Source organism: Micrasema longulum, unplaced genomic scaffold (genome assembly GCF_059751315.1).
Source record: "Micrasema longulum isolate JH-2025_06_02 unplaced genomic scaffold, ASM5975131v1 h1tg003100l, whole genome shotgun sequence".
NCBI classification, from domain to species: domain Eukaryota; kingdom Metazoa; phylum Arthropoda; class Insecta; order Trichoptera; family Brachycentridae; genus Micrasema; species Micrasema longulum.
This window is the reverse complement of record NW_028280200.1, coordinates 5156-28916: the sequence shown is the minus strand read 5'-3', so window position 1 is coordinate 28916 and position 23761 is coordinate 5156. Positions and strand designations below refer to the sequence as shown.

Sequence of the window (23761 nt, the reverse complement as noted above, 5' to 3'; positions counted from 1 at the left end):
TTATTTGTAAATATTGTGTGCGTATGTCATTCATTATCGATGGAAATTTGAAATGCTCCGGGGAACAGAGTAAATTGTTCAAAAGAGGGAAAGAGAACTGAAAAAAATTTTTTTTGTTTATTCAAATGGAATGTTATAGTGTGTAAAAAGTGGCCACTTCAATTAGCCAATTACAGGTCATAAACCCTGTAAATGTGTCGACTTCCATATTAATTTCACAAAAATGTTCTCTATTTGTCGAAATACCCACCAATTTAAATTTCATACTAATTTTTAATGTACAATATTAATTTGTTCTAATGTATTAATAAAAACGAGAAACATGATTTATTTTTCAATTTCTTCTACTCTTGAACTATTTACACATCGTCTCTTTCAGCATATCAAATTTCCATTAGCGATATAATTATTCCTCGGCTTTTGAGCCTGAGAGTTTTGACTTACCAATTCTGAAACTCTTTCCATGCCATTATTTCATTCTTAGTAATCAACAATATTTTTAATACATTCAAATCTTTGAAGACAAAAAATACTGGTACAATCCTCGAGGAATTTGATCAAGATATTTCAATAAAGATGGAAAAAATCTTTTGAGAAGAAAATATAACATGGTTCCAGTTTTTTTCGGTAAAAAAATTATGGTATATGGTCTATTTAAATGGTTCAACTCTCCTAGACTTCTGTATTCCACTCTCAATAGAATTTCCTTTGTCTTTGTTGAGATCTTTCATCCCAATTTAGTTAACACATGTAATGGTTGCAATATATAACACTTAAATAATAAAGAACACAATGTATTTTCATAATTTATTCAAAGATTGCAAAGACTGTGTTTTGTATGATTGACATTTCACCTAAGTATTGAACTGAGAAAGAGATAAACACTAAAATGGTTGACATATCTTATGTTACAGATAAAACACAAACATGCATTAAGATGTATGTAGACTGGACACTCGTTCGGAACAACAATGCTATTTCGTATTCTTCGTTGTCACGACACATCATTTGTGGTGCTTTATGAAACAAATTTAGATACATAATATATAGCTAGCACAATTCGTAATCAATAAAATTAAAAAATATATTTGTTTGGTCAAAAATTAAAACATAGAATAGTTGACTCGTTAATTCAGAATGGAGTTCTATAAAATGTGAGACATGTGCTTCTGTTGGAAAAAACATTAATCTATATTTTACACATACTAAATTCAAATACATACAAATACTGAATTAATTTATTTTAGTTAAGGAGAATTTTCATCGGACAAACTGTTTGGTGAGGAAAATGTATAACAATGAAATATTTTGATGTGTAAATGTGTGGTCGTAATTTTAATTATGCTAAAAATGAAATAATTCTCACATTTGAACAGCAAGATTAGGGTTGAGGTAGAAATACTTTTTTTGTACTTTGTTCTTATTTCATATAACTCCTAGTAGCATATTTTGTCCTCAGAAGTCATAAGATACATGGTGCTGGACACATCCTTAGGAGCTAAATTACTTTATTAGTATCCTAAAAGTGATACAATTATCCAGAACCGAGATTCTAGGATATATTGACAAATGTTACTTATTATTAAATCTACTTTCAATCACATATGACATTAAATGAGACTCGCTTACAAAATACAAATGAGAACTGATGCAAATCACTCGAGCTGTAAAACCCTTCCACAGATGTAAGATGTGTGATGAATTGTTTTGTACCGATTTGTAGAATGATTGTTAAGAGACAATTTTTTATTTTCACTTGTCTGACGAAAGCACTTTTAACAGAGTGTCTATCACAAGAAGGTTTAATGTTACATAAAATGCAGAATGTAGTGCATTACATACATATTATGATGTTTGAAATTTGCAAATCGTTGGTACTATATATCACTATTACTTTCAACAAAATTCTAATATCACCGTGCAAAAAGTAGATATATAAATACATACATACATATTCTATTGATGATAAGAAAATATTTACTCTGCTAAAAATAATTTTAGAATTCTATCACTTCCCAGAAATACGAACCATTTGCATGAAATGTTTAATATACTGCCTATGGTTCTTTACATGAAATTATGAAGTAAGAAGCTATTGGCACGTTTAATAATGTTAGATCCCACTTTAATATACAATTTAAATATTGTTTATTTAAAGCTTTTTGTTTACAGATCCCAAAATTTTTACAAAAATGTCACCAATTTCTATTTATGATTTGTAATACTCTACCTAAATGAAACTATTTTGCTAGTTTATCCAATAAAAAGTTTTACGAGGGGATCGGTCATTATAAAACCAGCCAATAACAGCTGAAGAATTCACAATTGATCTTTGAATGGATATAAAATGGCAATAAATGGTTATTATTACATAGCACCTAACCCACCTGATTTGAATGACTGTCCATTCTTGGCTCAAACATAATTTTCCTCCGACATGTCACAAAGTCTATAGCTATTTGAATAATCTATGTTTTGTTTGAAAACACATTCGTAATACTATTATTGGGCAGGATTATTATTTTACTAACTTTACGTCATCAAAAGAGTGTGTACAGTGAAAAATGTTACGCACTAGAATTTTAGACAAATCTGTATGGAAAATAAAGAAAGTGATTTCACTTGCCCGAATCATTAATTATACAAAATATTTCCTTTGGTAGCTATTATCTAATCTTTTATGAAAATGCTATAAATTCTACAAACAAGGTGGGATATTTAATTATGTTTTATGTGTTGAAATAGCTTTATTGTATTCATAAACCCGATGGAATAAATCTAGTATCACATGAACATTTGCAAAATATACCTCAAGGTGCTGTGAGTCGAGCTAAAGGAAGATTACTTTCCACTCTTGGTATACTCCCAAATAATAATCCAATCACAATACTTAGTTGCGAAACTTAGTTGGAAAACAAAGCACTTTCAGTTTACCTCCAAAATGGTTTTGATTTATTGTGTGCTAAATGCAGTAGAAATATTACGAGGTATTAAAGATTGTAATGTATTATGAATAAGTTTTCGTACAATCTGACCAATTTTAATACAATTTCAGAACAGCACGAAAAAGATTTGAAAGTAAAATACAGTTATCAGTACCGACGTAACGGTTTAGTAATACATATTATACAATAGACAATCATAAACACAACCTAATTTAAACATAAAGTTTTATTACAATTTAACACATCTTTAAATATATATCAACCGTATATAGTTAAACTCTTCTCATTTATTTTTCCGATGCGATCGCCACACAGTAATCATTTTTACGACGTAATTTGTTATGTACCTACTAAACACTAAAATATATATATTCATTACATAAGTATATAAATGTATATTTATCCGTGTAATTTAAAAAAGTCACTTGAAAATTTGTTAAAAAGTCTCTTAGAGCTTAATATTCCACTCGACATTCACAATCACATTATCTGCAGACAATCATTAGCGCCCTGGCTGGCACCACACACGTTGTTGGATAGCTATCACATTATCTGCCGACAATCATTACATAGTGCCCTGGCTGGCACTACATACATTGCATAGCTATCACATTATCTGCCGACAATCGTTACATAGTGCCCTGGCTGGCACTACACATGTTGCATAGCTATCACATTATCTGCCGACAATCATTATATAGTGCCCTGGCTGGCACTACACACGTTGGATAGCTATCACATTATCTGCCGACAATCATTATATAGTGCCCTTTGGCCCTGGCTGGCACTACACATGTTGGATAGTTATCACATTATCTGCCGACAATCATTACATAGTGCCCTTTGGCCTTGGCTGGCACTGCACGCGATGGAGAGCAATCTACAGAGCCGCCCACACTTGCGTCATAAACAATAAAAACATAACAAAACAACTGAGCTTTTAAAATATTCTTAAACATTTGAAAACATTCAGATTATTATAATCGTACCCTAAGAACATCTCTTACATATCGGAATGGAAGATCCATCCGTAGTATATTAACTTTTGCAATAAAGAAGCGATAGAATATTTAAATAAGCTTATAACAAATATTTTTAGAAACAATAAAGTAAAAACAAGTATATCACAAAAGCGTTATATTACAAATCTGTGCGCAAGTATAAAACAATAGACAATAATTATTATATACGTAGTTCTTTTATTTCCTAAGCACAAATGCATTTACGATAGTCAAACGACAATTACATATTAAAGTTCACTCAAACGTGTATTATTTGCTATGCATATAGCGCGGGGAAGTAATTGTGGAAGAAAGTTCATCAATTCGCGCACTTGTTTTTTAGCGTAAGGCGTTAAATTGTCGCCACTATCATTCTTATTCAACAACATGAGATCATTGTATCGTTTATTCCTTCGAAGATTGTAAAAGCACTGGTTACGGGAATAATCCAATCGTTTAATGAGATCGTAACAGACCTTCCGCTTCACGAAGAAGTAGAAGTCACTAAAAAAGAATTTAATCGCACTCCGTGACGAGAAACGGTTATTTTATGCAACTTATATAAAAAAATGCATTCAATCAGAAATACAAACTGTTTAATTTTTTTATAAACTAAACGTATATTAAGCTTACATTAAGATGGCATCTAACGCTTCTTAGGACGACGAACCATTCACGTTACGGACGCAGTCCAAACAATCTAAGTCTCTGTCAGTAAGTACCATATCTCCGGACATGTTGGCAATAGCTATGGAGACGCCATTAGGGTTAGGCATGGTGGCTGAAACCACCAACTTTAGGGGGGGGATCACCAACAGAACACCGACAATTCTCCACCATGTTCTGCTCCTCCATGTCTCCATGCTGTCACCGCTCGCACTTTCAGCTGAAACAAAAAAAAATACCCTTTATATAACAGAATAATACTTAACTTTATTATTGGAGTTTTATTGAGTATTACAAAACACATTAATTCATTGGAGAATTGGCTAAGTATGATGTCACTTTTTTAGGCATATCAAGTTATATATATATTTAGTGAATATTCACGGGATTCGTCTCAGTGAGGTCTACAATTTGATAAAATATGGTATGTTTTCATTTAATAGGGTTTAGAAAATATTAGCCGTTTCACTTTATAATATGTTTATTTTTCTTTTTCCAAAGATGACAAATTGAGATACCTATGTCACTTAAAAACAAACATGACTGACAACTGACAACAGACGTGACACATAAGATAATTCTTAAGAAACGGAGACAAGGAGGAATTGGTTGACAATTTATATTATATCTTGTTTTGCCGTCTTTGTTTTAGACAGCAAAATGTGATATGTTAAACACATCTTCACTACTCTATTTCTAAAGATGGTATGTCATGTGTGTTGAAAGATGGCTAAATATGGTATATCAAACATATCTTGTTTTGCCGCCTTTGTTCTAGATTTCTAGATGGCTAAATATGATATGTCAGACATATCTTATTTTGGCGTCTGTTTTGCATGGAAAAATATGATATGTATGTATGTGAAAAAAATTCCTAGAGAAACAAATGTTCAATGTACTGACACTATTGTAAACTTATTATGGCATGCAAACTAAAATCTAATTTATCTTAGACATTTAAAAAAAAATGATCTTCTCCAAAACCTGCAAATATTTTCGAATAGGTACATTTATCAAGAAATCAATTAGGGAAAGTTTGAAATAAGAAAGTTTAGTCTGACTGATTTGTGTCATTGTTTCTGTGTAAAGATAACTTTAAAACACAAAATGAGCAATGAATGTTACTAAAAATTCTTACAAATAGTCTTAACCTCACTGGGCCCTGAAACTTGTGTACCGTCAAAAATTTGCCGGGATAAATCCGAAGGAAATGAGCCGTGATGAGTATTGCCAATTTCCTGGCGGGTTGTGTCGCGGGGGTGGAACCGGTGGGGGGCGGGGGTAACCCCACGAGGCCCCGTACACGACGAGTAGCAGCTATCACCCCGAGATTTATTTTTATATATTTTTTGTTCCGTGTAATGTATTTATTTAGATAGTTGTACAAATTGTACAAAAAAAACACCTTAACTAATAAACAATATATATACAAAAATAATTTCAAAAACAAAACATACACAAACAACTTATAAAATCCAGACGCTTTCCGATGACATTCTATCTACTTATATAGATGTTTGTTTGTGAAAATAATAGTAATTATGTTTGTTGTGTTAGTTATATTTGCTGTGTTATTATAGTTTTAAGTCATTGTTTTTGTATTTGTGTTTACGTTTATTTATGTAAATTGTTAGTATAAATACATATTTTAAAAAAAACAGAGACATTGAGGGGATTCTGAGGGGTGGGGACGACGTGTTGGCCTCTGTCCATACATTCTCCTCCCCACTCCTTAATCTGCATAGAGTTTGTATTTCTTAGAAATATTTATAATAACTTTCCTCTATGCGCAGCTGACAGTCCCTCTCTCCTGGACTCTATATCAGCTGCGGGTGGATGGTGGGCTTAAGTATCTCCCCTCAATGTGATAATAATAGTATATACAATACAATATTTACATTTATACGTATTCTAACACCATTAAGTTAGTTAGCTGAAGTTAGCTGTCATATGAAGAAACATATGTAAAAGAAACTGAACGAAAATAACACAACTATGTAGCAAAGACAAACAAGGGCAGTAAAATAGTGGTATACAATATATTTATAAACACGATCAACATATAAGACTTCGAGCTAAACCATGCCAATCCATCTTCATCTCACGCTGTTTTAGTGGCGAAGAAATCTACGAAAAGCCGGAAGATCTACCCCAAAGAATTCCAAGTTGTGGACTAACCTACACATTTTGGACATTGGGGCACAAAAACCAAAGTTGCTCTTAGAATTTGGATAAATAGCAGATTTTGACTTATTAACTGAACTAAGCCCGTTTCGAAAATGCGAACGTTACACGTGTTTATAATATGGGTAGGTAGTTTATTGTGTTTCAAAATCGTAATTAGTTTTTCTGTTTTCATTATGTGTAACGTGTAACACAGGTATTGCACATACATTCGCTCTAGTATTGTTGCAAATGTCAGCACAAGAATTGAGTCAAGATGCGAGTCTTGACTCGGTAGCTATGATGTCATGTAGCTGGATGCTAGAGGTAGTTAGGACGCTATAAACGGGGGTAAGGAATGAGACTCCCTTACAATTTTTATTCGAGAATTTCAGATTTCCGGTTCCGTGCGTCCCTTTGAAGGCAGCCGTTACATTTCCCCGCTATTTCTGAATGTGAGGAGAAAGTATGTCTACGGAGAATGTGAAGGAACACAGCTAAATAGAACATATTTCTAACAAAGAGCCATTTCCCAACTCATGAAAAATCTTACAATTATCTTGAATGTTAAACTAAGCAATATTTTATAGATCAAAAACAAAGTCTCCTAAAAAATTATCCGCGTTTCCAAAGATGCAATGTAGTACCTTCTTTTATCACAACAACCCCATCGTCTGCGAATAAAAAATCGTGTCGACAGATACATAAAATAATCTTCGTTGATGTTCTTTGTTTTGCAAGAATTATCGTAAGTATTCGTATATTTATTACATACGTAAAAGCGCAGTTGTCGGCCTCGTGGTGTAGTGGTCAGCGCGTTTGCCTACCATGCAGGAGGTCTCGAGTTCGATTCCCGGCATGGTTGACGTGAAAAAAATATTTAAACGGGTGTTTTTACACTAGAATATTTCCTAGTCCCAGGACTGGTACCAGAATCGTAAGACTGATCATCTTACCGTCGTGTACAAAAGTGATCAAGATACACTGCGATTGGTGTACCAATAGAGAGCCCTATGCACCATTAGATGCGGAAAGGGAAAGATGATGAAAAGCGCAGTTGGAATAGTAAAAAATATTTTATCTAACAGCAACTAAAGAAGTTTTTGAACAAACTAAACAATTAAATGTAACTGAACTCTTTAAACTAGAATCTTTAAAATTTATTCATAAATTAGCCACTGATGTAATTGTAGACGAAGAATTAAAACTTGAAAAAAACTGTAGAAAACATAAACACAATACGAGAATATCAGAAACATATCATATACAATAATTTAAAACGAGAAATGGACAATCGAGACTAATAAACCATGGACTGAAATTATACAATAAACTACCAGACAAAACTAAACAAAAGACTCAGACAACCTTTACAAAAGATGTTAAAAATATTAATATTAACAGTGGAATGTGAATTTTAAAAGTGAAAATGTTTTGTTAAATGTATGTAACCCGTAAGGGTTTATCAATGAAATTTAAATTTAAAAAAAAAAAAAAAATCTTTATACAAAACAGATTGAGGGGTATTTTATTTTTATAAGTGGCAAAAATAGAAACATTAAAATCGGAACTAAATGGATGTAGGAGTGGGTGCTATAGTAAATAATTGGACATGCTATAATAATTGGGCAATATAATTGTCCAAAATAAGTAAAGGTAAGAATTTATCTCCACCATACAGATACCCCTTTTCAGCGAGTTCTTTCTTTAAATGAACGCATTACGTTTATTTATTTTTGACAATAGGGAAATACCATATTCTACGAATACCGATAACAATATACGAAATGGATTTAGAATAATTGATTGTATTTTCAAAATCAATATGGATATAGTGGAGAAATGTTTTCATATACCCATATAACTTTAAAAAAGAAAATAAAAAAATAAAAATGTCACAAGAAAAACGCGACGTGTTTGGCATTGATAGTTGTGACGTCAAGATTCGTGACGATGTTCTATAAAAATTGTAATGGTTTGGAATAAAGTCAGGTTTTCAATGATTTTTTAAATTTGTTAATAGACTATCAAACTAAGTTAACAATAAAAAAAATATGTATCGTATTACAATCGCAATGTTTTTTTTTTAAGTTTTGTAATTTCAAAATTACGCCGCCCGTGATGTCACGAGTTGTTGTCAGCGTCGGTGAGTTGTGCTATCGTTTAAAAGGAGAACCCCGTAGCTGTCGAAATAAATTAAGCGTTGAAAAAAATGGCTACCCGGAAATCTATCACAACACATAACAACGTTATTTGAGTTAATTATTGTTCACAATAACTTGTGATGTTTCAAGGTGGTTAATTTTTATTATTTTTTTCATACCTTTTTGAGACGCTTCGCAATCTTTGACGCGTGTATGACAACATTTTTTATATCCAATTTCCCATAGCACTGAACTTCCTCATTGAGATTCGGTGAATAATCCAAACAAAACACTGAAATTTACTCAGAGTAATAATTCTCTAGAGAATCCCTTAAGCTCTACCGCATAGAACTTTTGTTTCGTATTCGTCCCAAATTTTTGGTTTGGTTTTAGTTTGGTTTTTAGTTTAACAACAAACGTGTAATGAACGGTTTCGGTTTGCGAATGCAATTCTCAACCCAAGTACCTACGGCCTGATGTATTGATGTAATCTGTAGCTTACTTCGTAATCAATAATTATCGAATGGTTTTTCTCCGTATGGGCGTGTCTATTGGGTTATTACTTAAGGAAATAAACATATTTACGGTTACATTATGGACTGATATGTTTGTCGCAAGAGGCAAAATTAGCAGTTCACAACGGAGTCCTGGTCCCGACCCTGATGTATGGGAGCGAAGTACGAACTTGGTAAATCAGGGATGAAAGTAGGCTGAATGCTGTCGAAATGCAATCTCTCAGGCGAACGTGTGGTAAAACTATGTACGATAAATGCACAAATGTTGAGATTTGTACATTATAGAACTAACTATGGTTTTCATTCCCCTATGCCCAGAATTCTTAGGTCTGCCAACAAACATACCAGACTTGATTTCTTTGATAACAAGCTGTCTTCTTTCAAACGATCACTGAATCAAATTCAATTATAAACACCTCTCTCCCGCTTCCATTTCCACAAAGTCTACTTTAAACCATTGAGTCTTTCTAATTTTGTTATAATAATTTTCTATGTATAAATGTGTCCATAAAAATGCCCATTGGGCGTATATGTAAATAAATTATGTAAGGGCTGAGACAAGCATTGTCGACAAAATCAAGAAAGGGGCTCTTTGCTGGTTTAATATTACATAAAGAGCGAATGACAGCGAAAGAGCGGCTAAGAATATTTACAATACGAATGTTGATGGATGTAGAAATAGAGGAAGACCGATAAAGACATGGCATGACCAAATCCAACAAATACTTGAAGATGGACACGTCAAAAGTCGGAATAATCGGCGCGCGTGCATGAGAAGATGTATGATTGTAGAGAAAGCGAGATCTGTATGCAAAGATGGAGTGATGTGGCGTCCTATCTTCTGCCTACCCTTACAGAGAAACGGAGTGATGGTTTTTTGTCGTTGTTATGGACTGATACATTTAACGTTTATATCAACAACGCAACTGTGGGTACATTATTTGAAAATCAATTGTCCATACTTATTACAAACAGGTTAACGAATACTGAAAACGTTTCAGAAATATCCCGAGGACGATGGGAAAAAACTGACCACGAAAAGCTAAACATTTATGAAAACGGTGATTAATCCTTACTGGGCGACTGTAGACAAAATGAAGCGCTTTAATGAGTGAATTAACATATTGGCTTAGGTAATTGAATGAAGGGTATTCCGCAGTACAATGGGAAGTTGGTCGGGAAGAACAAAGAGAGAACATCCATCGAAAGCCGCCCCCGTATAACACAATCCGGAAATAAACCAATGTTCGCCCTTCTGACGAACACGCGTCGAAATGCCTCCTCCTCGACATAAACTTTCGGAATCGCCCGACGAATGATTTACATTTTTTACAACGTAAGCACGAGAAGACTTCGCTACACAAGTAGGCACTACAAAATCTTATTTCTCAGAGGAAAGAACCGCAGAATTAATAAATGGAGAAATGAGAAAGTTCAGCGGTGGTTTTATTTATTTTTATTTGCTAATAGACTATCAAACTAAACCAAAGAAAAAAATATGTTTCGTATTTTTTAGTAAATAACGGCATTTATCGATATTATTCCCATCCTTCCCTTGACCCATCCTTATGGTACCTACCTAAAATCAAGATAGAAGATATTTAAAATTAGAAGATTTGGATTTGGTATTATAGAAATTTAATAGAAATAATGTATAAAAGGAATCCTAGAACCTGTAGCAATTGCACGGAAATATTTGATCCGAGTCATTTAAAAAAAAAACATTTCGTTATCCAAGTGCTTGCTCTTCAAAGAATTCAGAGTACTGAATATTATTCAACAGTATATATTGAGAACGGTAGTGCTTACACATATCAAAAGAGACATTTACCCAAGCGTCAACCACAACTATAATACAAGATATTCTAATAGGGATCTGATACTAAGTGAAGGGGTCAACACTGTTTTGGCATCGAGACAACACTTTCACGTAGGCAAAAAGGTCCATAACCTTTTGCCAGAATCGTGGAAAGACGGGAGTGTTGTCAAGTTGCGGAAGGTGTTGACCTCGCTCTTTCATGACATTGGTCGTAGGGAGTCAGAAAAGTAGATGCATGCCACGGATTGGAGATTCTTACTGGATGTCGAAAATAAAATATGAAAATAAAGAATAATTAAAAAAAACATATATAGAGATGGTAACCATGAAGTTTCGCATTATAAATAAATTGTCTATGTTTTATGAATGAATGTATGTGTATGCGCATGGGTGTATGTACGTGTGTCTGTATGTACATGTGTATATATGTGTGTATATATATATAACACACAAAACAAACAAACCATCAAGCCGTTTCCCCGTTACGGGTAGGCAGAGAGGATAGAACGCCACAACACTCTATCTTTGCATACATATCTCGCTTCCTCTACATTCATACATTTTCTCATGCGAGCGCGCCGATTATTCCGACTTTTGACATGTCCATCTTTAAGTATTTGTTGGATTTGATCATGCCATGTCTTTCTCGGTCTTCCTCTATTTCCGCATCCATCAACATTCGCATTGTAAATATTCTGAGCCGTTCTTTCGCTGTCCATTCGTTCTACACGTCCAAACCAGCGCAGAGCTCCTTTCTTGATTTTGTCGATAACGCTTGTCTCAGCCTTACAAGGCTGAGACTAATATACATAGACACATGCACATATATACACATATATACACACACACGTATATATATGTGTGTATATATGTGTATATATGTGCATGTGTCTATGTATATGTATCAAAATGTGTTTACGAGTAAGTTTGTATTGTATTAGTCTATGCTCTCTATTAATTTGTTAACTGTTATCATATATTGGAATGTAATTGCCTAGCTTTGAATGGGGTATGTACCCTAGTTAGCTGGGCAAAGTGAACGTAAAATTGCATTTTAGATAAAAGGTGTAAATAGATAAATAGAAAATAGATAAATAGTGCCGAAACATTTGTGAAACAAACTGTAAAATAATGAGTTCTTTCATAACTATGCAATGCAACAAGAGGATCTACAAATATAAGACTGTAAACAAAATCAAAAGCAATTTATTTTAATTTTATTTGATTTATTTCGAATACAAACAGATGTACAGGTTAAACTATATAAATAATAAATATACTATATATTAAAATATGGACAAAACAAGGGATAGTGGGAAGGAAAAGAAGGAAATGGATAAGGAGTGGTAAAGGATGATTGAAGGAAAGTAAGAGTGGAAAATTTAATTTGATTTAATGATTTAATGAATTATGAATGAAGAGCATGAATCAAGCCTATTAATTCTCTTCTGTACATATTGTACGGAGTGTTAAATATATCAAGACTATCAAAGTTTTTGTTAATAGTTCCAGAACTGTCTTATGTACAATGAACGAGGGAATAAAGTTGTTCGAATAAATGCCAGAAAACGTAAAAAAAATAGAAAACTCCAAATATATTTAAAATTAAATTTCAAGACTATACATGTTAAAAACACTGGGATAGATATAATATAAGAAGTAAATATACGTATGTCAATATAAGAGTACAGTTTAAATTAGGACAACAAGTGTACAATAGTGATAAATGATGTTAGAGTAAGTATAAATTGTTCCTTTAGTAAAACAAAAACGTATTTTGATTTTGTCCAATTTGTGAAAACAGATAAAAACCGCGCGACACGATACAAAAATGAGAATACAATATACCTTTCAGAGCTATTACTTTTAAAGCTTGAAATAAAGTGTCATCGAGATACGTGTCCTTGTGACTAAATAGAACCTGTTATTTTGAAAAAGGTTGTATATACTTTTTATAATTTTATAATACAAAATTGATAAGTCGAGATACGTTTTGTGTTACTAAGGGGACGAAATGTAACAATGTTAATCGTAGAACTAAATAAAATGAATGGGCCATATAATTAGAATGGACGACGAAAACCCCACAAAACGCCCAACTCTATCTGTGCCACAAGGACGACGAAGACTAGGAAGCCCCAAAATACGATGGATGAACTGCATCAGTGCAGATACGACAACGTTGGAAGCGAGGAACTGGAGAGGAAGGGCAGCAGACCGGCAGGAGTGGAGGAGACTTTCGGATTCAGCCAAGGGCCACTCAGGGCAGTCGAGCTCATGATGATGATAAATAAAATAAATATCAAATTATGATTATTATGATTACAGCACCAGGTTTACTAGTATGGAAGGGCTAGCTGTTGCTGTTCCTGTTCCAATAAATATGGCAAAAGAACACTGCAATACGGTATAGCTAAAATATTTAACATGTTACCAAACAATATTAAAAATACTGAGTTAAATACAGGAGTGAGACGATGGCTCAAATCATGGTTATTAGAAAAAACTTTTTTGTATTAGTGATAGTTTTTAATTTTTCATAATGTAATATGTAATGTTTTTCAAGTAAAATTATTGTTAATGTAGGTTAAGTGTAAATAATCGATGTAATTTATAAGAACCTGCTGACGAGTTGTATGTATGCAACTCAACAGGACTTTAATTTAAGACTATTTTGTAAATATTTTTGAAAAATAAATAAATTTTTTAAAAAAAGAATTCTTTTTTAATAACGCCGTATCTGTTTCAAAATTGGTGCCTACTTAAACATTTTGATTGCATTCGTAAGTTTTACATACTTCATAATATATTTGTTGCGACACAACCAAATTAACATTGCAAATTAGCGTTACATTTCACTTTTTCTAGATGAAATTATTAAACACGTTCACATCTTCCGAGTTAGTATTACGATAATTATTTTAAGTCTTAAAACAAAAGCGCTTTGGACAAAAATGAACGAAGGTCGGAGGATACACTTTAGAGGTAGCATGTGTTTACCAACTACCGAGTAATGTTAGATGCCTATTCATATAGAACGTCTGAAATGGAACTTCTCCATTGAACCCTCGCGGTAACGAGACGAGTAGGCGAGCTTCAGCAACCGCAGTATTTTGAAGCTCGACTGTCTGCCTAGTGGCCTAGTAGATTCCCACATCCTACTGAGTATGCAACCCCAGTGAGCTGCATTACATAATGGGCTCGAGTTGACGCGTTCGTTGTTAAAGCCGAGCAATATTTCAGCGACAGGCAAAATTTGGAATTTTGAAACACGGAATGGTACGAAATCCTTCCAACAGCACTACCCTATCGTTCAATAATCTCCTCAACCCTGTTAGAAACTGCGACGAAAAAACAAACGCAAAAATCTGCAGTTTTACAAAATTTAACTATTCGGCCACTGCCTAATCGATTTCATACAACATTTAAGTTCTTACACTTTGGCAAGATATAAACAATGAAAGCGCCGACCCTTTCACGAAACTGTTTATAAAGACAAGGAAGTTAGTGTTTTTCTTCAGTTTCGCAATTTTACTGACAATAATTTTCGTACACATAAATAAACTGCTTCAAAATCAACCTCAAAATATAATTTTGAAAGCTTTCATCGTACGAAACATTCGAGTCTGTCCATTCTCGAAGATGTCGCGAAAGCGATGAAACCGTTCACTGGTTATTCCAATTTGTGGATTTAAATATCACTCGTCTTTTATTTCCAAAACAAACTTTCGTTGCACCCTCGCAGAATTTTAGTCAATTACTGATCAATCAAATACACACGGTCAGTAAGTACATTCACCCATTTCTAGATTTATATAACAGTAAAGGAATACAATATACAATATTATAGTTGAAGGGCAGAAAATGATAGAAAGATACTTGGACGTTTTGACAAATTCAAACCTGTTACCACCTCTGTTGTGTGCAGTTGTGAAAACCTAATTATTGTTGGCGTTGTTCTGCGTAAAAGAAAATTAAAACCCCTAAACAAAGTTATTTCGAGTTTCCCAAAACTCACCGCGGAGTAATGTTGTCGGGGGTAGTAACAAGAGGAAGAGGCGGTTGTCACTGTTGTAGGAATTAAAAATCGAGGATTTCCCGACGAGAAAGAACCCATAACCCAGTACCGGAGGCGCCGCCCTAGCGAGAGGTGGGCGGACAAAGAAGTGGGGAATTCGGCTACTGAACCCGGGGCCGCCACCCTTCGTCGGGTTAAATGACCGACCCGTCAATCGATCCGGAGCCCTTCCAGATGCCACGCGGGACAAAGGGCCCCGGACCGCCAAGCCCTGGCGAGACGGCCGAAGGATTGAGCGAGCCTTACTGGGAACAACCTCCGCTGAAATAGCTATCCCCGAAAAATATGGAGCGATGGAATATCTATTTACCCAATAAATAAATTAAGCGCCGTTAGCTACAGAGATGAGGATTTTTGGGAGTTCTAAATTCGGTAACGTAAATCAAATTTGAGCCGTGAAATTTCGGATAATTAAAGGATTCCAATCAAACAAAAACTCCAATCAAATTCTAACAGCTTTTATAGTTAACGTTATTTTTATCGCTAACAATGAATCTGAAAATAAAATTGCTTAGTTTTGTTTAGCAAAGTAATACCACATTTAATAATAATAATTTAATGTTTCATCTTTAAAAAATATAAAAAACTGGGACTCCGAACACTCAAGAACTTCTTTCTAGTGTAAGGCCGTTTTTTCATCAACACTTAGCGAAAGAAATAGTGTTAATAAGTGATAAGGAACGATACTTTTTATCGATGCGATGAAATAAAAAAAAATAGACAAAACATTTTCAACAATTTGTCAAACATTCATATTCAGTACAAATACATATAATGACGGAGCAAACACATAATAATAACGTTGTGCGTTATAAACGCGAATACAATAATAATTTATCAAACAACAAATCCTTCAATTATTTTATAGCACGCTCAATGTAACACACATTATATTATTTCTTCTTATGATATGACAGTTTAAATAGGAACACCCGTTTAGTAATATTTCTTTGAAATGGCGACTGATGTTAAATTTTATTTACTTTTTAACTTTAAATTTAGTATTCTGATAAATCTATCCCGAAATTTGAACTCCATATACACAGCTGTGTACCATTACTTTGTGGAACATTATTATTTAATACATTCAAATAAAATAAAATAATTTTGTTTTTATGTACCACTTATATTTTTTATAATTTAACAACCATGAAAACAAAGTGATTTTATTTTATTTTAATGTATTACATTTTTAATTAAAAAAAAAAAATAGTATAGTCACGTTGTATATTGTTCGTTTTTTATACTTAAAATAATAAGTAACGCATAAAGTTTATTTTAATAACATATTACATTTGTGAAGCCGTGATTGGATTCTTTAAATAATAAAGGGGCTTCGGTAAGCGGGTGTTTAAATTTTCAGTGGTTATGACGAGGCTCGTTTCAATAAATGCGTGGAAAAATATGGCGGGGAAACTGAATTCTAATTTCCTTATTCCGCTAAAAGCAATTTTCCGAATAAGAAAAATGCGTGCGTTGTGTCACAGAGCGGGATCTAGGGCAGTCGTGCACTTCATCCGCGGGAATGTTGACGTAGATAGGAGATACATAGCCAGATACACACGCTTCCACCGGCTTAGTGCGAGTAGCGAGTTGGGAGTAGGGAGTAGGGAGCAGGGAGCACTAGCACGGCGCGTTGGGGGAACAAGCGCGCAATTACTGCAGAGGCGGGGGGGAGGTATTGTATTACGCAAAAAGTAATAGGTAAGGAGAGAAGAGTGGAGAAAACATGGCGCAAGGACTGACGATAAGATGGCAGCTTTAGCGAGATGACGCTGTTATTAAGGAGCCGCCGCACCCCATCCAGTCCCGCATCTCGGAGATAAAGGACAACTCTATCAGGATACCATAATGCATTATGTATGAGTTTATGTTCTCGGTCGACCGAAAGCGCACTATTTTCCGTTCTGACGAAAGGACTCTTCCGTTACATCCGCCCTCCGGAGGCGGCTTTAGAAGACAAAGGACAGCGTAATATAAATAAACCAGTATTCATTACATCGTCGATTATTTCCACGGAACACATAGAAACTACAATTGTGAATCGTTTTTTCAAATCGCGATTTCGCCCATATGGCGATTTGGTTTTTCTTTTAAACTCACCAAAACACCCTAAAAACCGGCTAAAAAATATCAAAGTCTTATTGTTTTGTCAAAACACGATATTTTACTATTGATCCCTTATTTCAATCATTTATATTGGGTGCCGATAAAATATAAAAGAAAATTATAAACCGTAAACAAATTATAAATAAGATTACCTTCTGGCTTAGTTATAAGATGTATTTTTTTATAAGAAAGATGGTCACGCGATTTGATGTGCATTACCAAAAACCATCTCCTGAAAAAAATACGTTTCAAGCGAATGTCGAGTTTTGAGAAAACGGTCGTCAGTTGCTCTAAGTTGGTCTTACCATGTACCTCAAATTTACATGGAAAGATGTAGTACCTATATATTTATTCGAATATAAAATCTTGTTGTCTTAACTCAAGTTTCTATAATGGCAAATCAATGGACTACTTTAAAAAGCATTTAGTACGATGACCAAAAAGCACGAAAGTGGTCACTATTTAAATCTAAATAACGAATACATACTATATATCCAGCGGAATTTTCGCCAAATACAACGTACGAATTCAAATTAACAAATTCTAAAAACATGAAAAGAATTATGATACCATGTCGAGTTTCCCGTCCTTAGAATTAAATTAAAACAAAGGTAACTTTATAACAAATGTGTATGTACGCAACTTTACATCTGACAGCTCTGTCAAATACTTATTTGATTTATAAATTCAACGCATTCCTCGAGGATAATATAACATATTACGGTAGAGATTATTTAAATTTGTTTCGATATATATTTTTTTGTGGATAAAAAAAAGTAGATATTATTAGCAAACGTTTATGTTTTAATATTAGCATTTTAGATACGTACCGTATTTTTCCAGTAGTCTGCAATGTTTTTTTTTAATGTACCATATTTTTTTGTAATGAACCATGGCATTTTGTAATGCGACAGAGCTGTCAGATGTAAAGTTGCGTACGTACACATTTGGTATAAAGTTACCTACGTTTTAATTTAATTCTAAGGACTAAAAACTCGACATGGTATCATAATTCTTTTCATGTTTTTAAAATATGCTACATTAAAAAAAATATGGTACATTACGGCGTCATTACGGCGTCCACACACAGCCCATGCTGTTGCGAGATTTTTGGTTTATGTAATATTGTATTTTATACATGTAACATTTTATTGTAAAAAGCAAAAACAAAAACAAAACATGTTGTTTCAATATAAGTTTTTATTCGCTTTATATTAATACCTATTTATTAATTGTTTGCTAGCAAGAAAATATAAAACATTTAATTTTTCGCTTGCATACGTTAAACACATATTTTTATAATCCCCAAAATATTTACAACCGATGTACTCTTTACAACCGATCTAAAAAGAGCTAAAAATTTGAATTAACTGTATCTTAAGATAGCTAAACAAAAACAATATAATAAATCAACGAAAAAAAAAGAATTCGCAGACAGTTGCGTCATTGAAACAAAAAAGCGTTTGATATGTATTTAATATAAATAAGTCATGTATGTCAACAACTCGAGTCTCCGAGATCACACAATGATGGGTCGGGAAACGATCAAAATTTGAATAACCTCGACAGTTAAACCAAGGACAGAATTTATTCTCCAATTAATCTGAGAAAAAAGTTTAGTTAAGTACCGATCTACAGTACCGAAGAGATTAATTTAAACAAACGTATTTTTTTAACTGTGGCAACATTTAAAAAAAATATTTTGGAAACAGTCGCCATTTTGATGTATAATGAATATCAATTCAATTAATTTATTTTAAATATAGCATATACATTACAAACATATATTCAATAAGTGCATATTATAAAAAATATAAAAAAATACACGAAAGAGACTCATGTCAAAGTAGTAGAAGAATCCTGCTCCGGAAAACCCCTTCGGATACATGGAACAGATCAATATCCAGAGCGATGTTGTACAACATAGCGGTAGCCCTTCAGACAGGCATAACCATAGGCAGGTTGGTCCTGAATATCGGAATATGAAACAATCTATGCTGACGCTGTCTTAGGTAATTATCAGAAACATACAAACCAATGCTCATCATAATCTTAGAATTATCGATCATATCACGCAACAATCGATAAAAATGTGTAGTCAAATACACATTTATTTCTAGTATCTAAACTGTTGTAGCCAAGCATGCCCTGGAGAAACTCGGTCGGGTAGAGCCAAGGATAATAACCGCACTCTCTCATGTAGAGATATCTCAGAAACTTCTTTTGGATTTTCTCTATCATAAGAGAGTACTTCAGTTCATGTGGCCCCCAAATCATCGAGCCACTCTCGAGGCTACTTCGCACCAAGGAGTTGTAAAGAGTTCTCAGTACGCAGGTATTTTCGAAAAAACCTGGCAGTGCGCAGAACAAATCCTAACATCTTCAATTCAGCATGTATCACAGATTATGTACACACATTTTTAATATATTTTACTAGTTATATCATTGTTTTAACAAGGAAGTTCTGTGGTAAGGGGAAATTGAATACAAAAATATTTACTTTAAAAAAATTACAGTATTTAATTGTACGGTGAAGTATCTTTAAAACGTATGAAAAAAAAAACGATTTTAATAAAAAAAAACTACTTGAAATGACGTCACGTTCTAGTAAATCAACCGATGTTGTGAAAGATTTTTGGTTTCCGGGAAGCCAACCCACCAGTCGGGACAACTCACCGAAGAGAACTAATGAAGTCACGCGCGGAGTAATTAAAAATCAGAAAACGTAAAAAATCCGTAGTGATGATAATACGATACATTTAAATAATAATAAGAAAATCTTGGCGTAGTTAAAACAATATAAAAAAACCACTGAGCTTTCTCGTTAAAGTAATTGATTTCAATGGTGCTTCCAAAGATGAATACATTTATGATTAGCGTATAACTATACCGTGTTGGTCGGAAAATGTATAATACACGAACCGATAAGTTTTTTTTTTATTTGTTCATAGACTATTAAACTAAGCCAATTTTTTTATTTTTTTATAAATCGTCTTATCAGCGCTATGATTTTTACAGTTTTGTATTTCTGAAATAACTCCGCGTGTGACGTCAGAGGTTCTTCTCTGTCAGTTCTTCCGATTGTTCGTTAACGATAAGCAAACCGGATATTCTTCACAGCTCTCATATCATTGGTTGGTTCATATGAACAAGTGACGTCGTTCAAAGTAGTGCGTTTTTATTAAAATGTACAAAAAAACTACATTTTTAAAGAAACTTTGCCATACAATTTAATGCTCTAATTTTTACCGGGCGCAAGAAATCATTTTTGCATCCAATTTCTCGTAGGGTTAAAGTTCCTCGTTAAAAATCTATGGGCAATACTGTAAGAATAGTCGCTCCAAAGTTGATTGTACCACGGTTGAAAAGCTCATTTCGTGCATAATTCATTACGTTTTTGGGATGAGAATATTAAGTAAACAAATTTACAAATTACAACAGGGATGGGGAATACCTTAAAGAAGGGAATATAAAAGTCTAGGCATTTACAGGGCTTATGACCTGTCATTGGCTGGTTTAAGTAGCCACTTTACACACTGTGTAACATTCACCATTTTGCCTATTTTTGAACATCCATATTTCTTCAATTCTTCCATTTGTTGATTTTAGTTACTTCACTAGTTCACTGTATAGTAACTTCACTAAAATTAACAAATGGAAGAATTAAAGAAAAATGGATGTTCAAACATAGACAAAATAGTGAATGTTACACAGTGTGTAAAGTGGCCACTTCAACCAGCCAATGACAGGTCATAAGCCCTGTAAATGCCTAGACTTCTATGTTCCCTTATTTAAGGTATTCCTCATCCCTGTTGCAATTTGTTAATCTTAATGACCCCCGAGGGAGTGAAATCCAGTCTTTTGTCGATAAACATTTGAACAAACTCAAATATTATGTAAACAAGTCAAAACCTCACCAATCATATCTTTGATTGAGGTCAAAGGAGGTACTAAGTATTAATTTGTGGCATTTAGTATTACAATTTTTTTAAAACGAATAAAATACTTCCTCATCTTTTAATCTTGTTTCAATTAATCTGTTCGGTACTGTACTATACACATATTTATTTAGTTGTTTCATAATATGTGTTCATTCCCCGACCAAATAAAATTGGAATCTGAAATTGTATAAACAATGTACAATGTACTCGCGCTATGTACACAGACAAAATGAAATTTAAAACAATAATTTAAAAATACCTTTAACACATGTTCCATTGCTAATATTTATAATTAAACTGTACAAACTTTAAAGCGTAAAAAACAAATACGAAAGTTTAAGCTACATTTTTAAAACAAAAAATAAAGTTAATTAAGGACCCTTCCCCAAATACATATTTTATTTATGTATTAATTCATACAAATGCATACCGTGGGAATACTGGCAAAAAGCTTTAACTCTCAAATCCCTGTTTTGAGAAATCAAGTATTTAAGTTTTGTTCCAATTTTACTCTTTTATTATTTTATACGTACGTTATTATATACGTATATCGTATATACATATATGTGTATGTCATCACTGTCATACGTATTATTATATAACTTTTGATTCCATTTTCGACATGTATTATAAATTTTTATTATTTTTATTTTTCTATTATTATTTTGTATATTTTGTTTATTGTTTTGATTATTTTGCATATTGTTTTGATTACCTGTATATTGTTTTAATATGTAAATAAATATTTTGATTTATATATCGAAGAGTCCCGACTTAACACGGACGAATTTTCTAACAAGTCGGGACATAAAAAACATATAATTGTGTCTATGTAAAATTGTGTATTTTGTGCATTAAATAAAAAATAAAAAAATAAATAAATTATGCTCATTTAAGAACATGTTTTAATTTTTCCGTTTCTTAATATTATATTAAGTAAATATTAAGTTATTTAAAGCCTGAATATAACACCGGGTATACGACTAAACCTTAAATTTATTTTTAAAACTACAGGTAGGTATATGAAATTTAATATGACTGTGTATATTTTGCCAACTGCATCATTAAGTCAAATCCGCGTATTTTCGAGTTAACGTTTTTTGCCAGCATACCAACGATATATACTACAAAAAAAACGTATTCATGAGGCCTAGAGCCCTGTGTTAAGTCGGGATACAACATAATGGAAAGCAGCATGCACATTAATAAATAAGAGCAAAAAAAATAAAGAAATTATTACATAAACATACATTTCAAAAAACATCTGGACAACACGCTTAATAGTATAAAAAACTCTATGCAATATCTCGCTGCAATCTCCTACCGTGGTCTCTTTTATGTGAATTTAATATAATAATGATGACAAAACTTTATTACCTATAATATTAATTATTGTGATACATACAAAATGAAAAAAAAGATATACATGGTCGAATGGCGGACTTATGATGATAATATTTTAGATGTAACTTGTATCCAGTACCTCGGTGTGTAATGGTCGGCGCGTTCACCTACCATGCAAGAGGTCTCAGGTTCGATTCCCGACATGGTTGATATCGATACCTTAGTTCTATAGGGGAATTACTCAAAAAGCGCATTTTGAGTAACCTGCACGTATTTTTATTTTATTTATTTGTTATTTTGCAATTTATGTATTACTTTTTACATTCATGATAATGTTCCCTAGTCAAATTTGACGGATTTTAAAATTGAAATATGGAAAGGGAGTGTTTTTTACGATCAAGCATTCATAACTTACAAAAATTTTAAGATTTTGAGTAATTTCCCTATAGAACTGGGGATCGATGAATATTTATTTAAAGGGTGTTTTCACATCAAAATATTTCATAATCGGTAAACTGGTACCTGAAGCGTAGGACTGATCATCTTACCTTAAATATGATCAAGATACGCTGCGATTGGTGTACCGATGCAGTGCCCTATGCACGTTGCAAAAATGGAATGATGATGATGATTTCAAACCACTCGTCCTTTGCTTAATGTACATACGACGCGACGTTACAGCATGTTTCCAGAGAGATTTTTTTGCACAGTCTTTTAAGAGTTAATAAACCTGATTCGAATTAGAAAATAAATTATAAAATAGTAATTTCGCTATTTCCCTTTCAGTAAATGTTATTACGCGATCGAACCAATGAGATGTTTCGGTCCAGTGTGCAATCAGCGCAGTGGCCCAAAAAGCACAGGGCTGGACTGTCATAATTACGTAGCCCTATCGGCCCGAGGCCCCCAATAACCGGCTCGGTAATATAGGCGCAATGATACAGATGATCCGGTGTAATGGGGCGGGATTAATGTTCACTTAACTTCACCAGAGGAGAGCGGGGGCCTTATTACCGGACGTGATTCAAGTGACGTA

General features: G+C 33.3%; 1 long non-coding RNA gene across 1 annotated transcript; it reads right to left on the bottom strand.

Annotated features, from left to right (window-relative positions):
- Nucleotides 1-793: 793 nt before the first annotated feature.
- Nucleotides 794-23761, bottom strand: LOC148271098 (uncharacterized). Its single transcript, XR_015825202.1, has 2 exons — nt 23274-23761; nt 794-4832 (listed from the first exon to the last, which is right to left on the bottom strand). It is a non-coding gene; the product is annotated as an uncharacterized LOC148271098 (long non-coding RNA).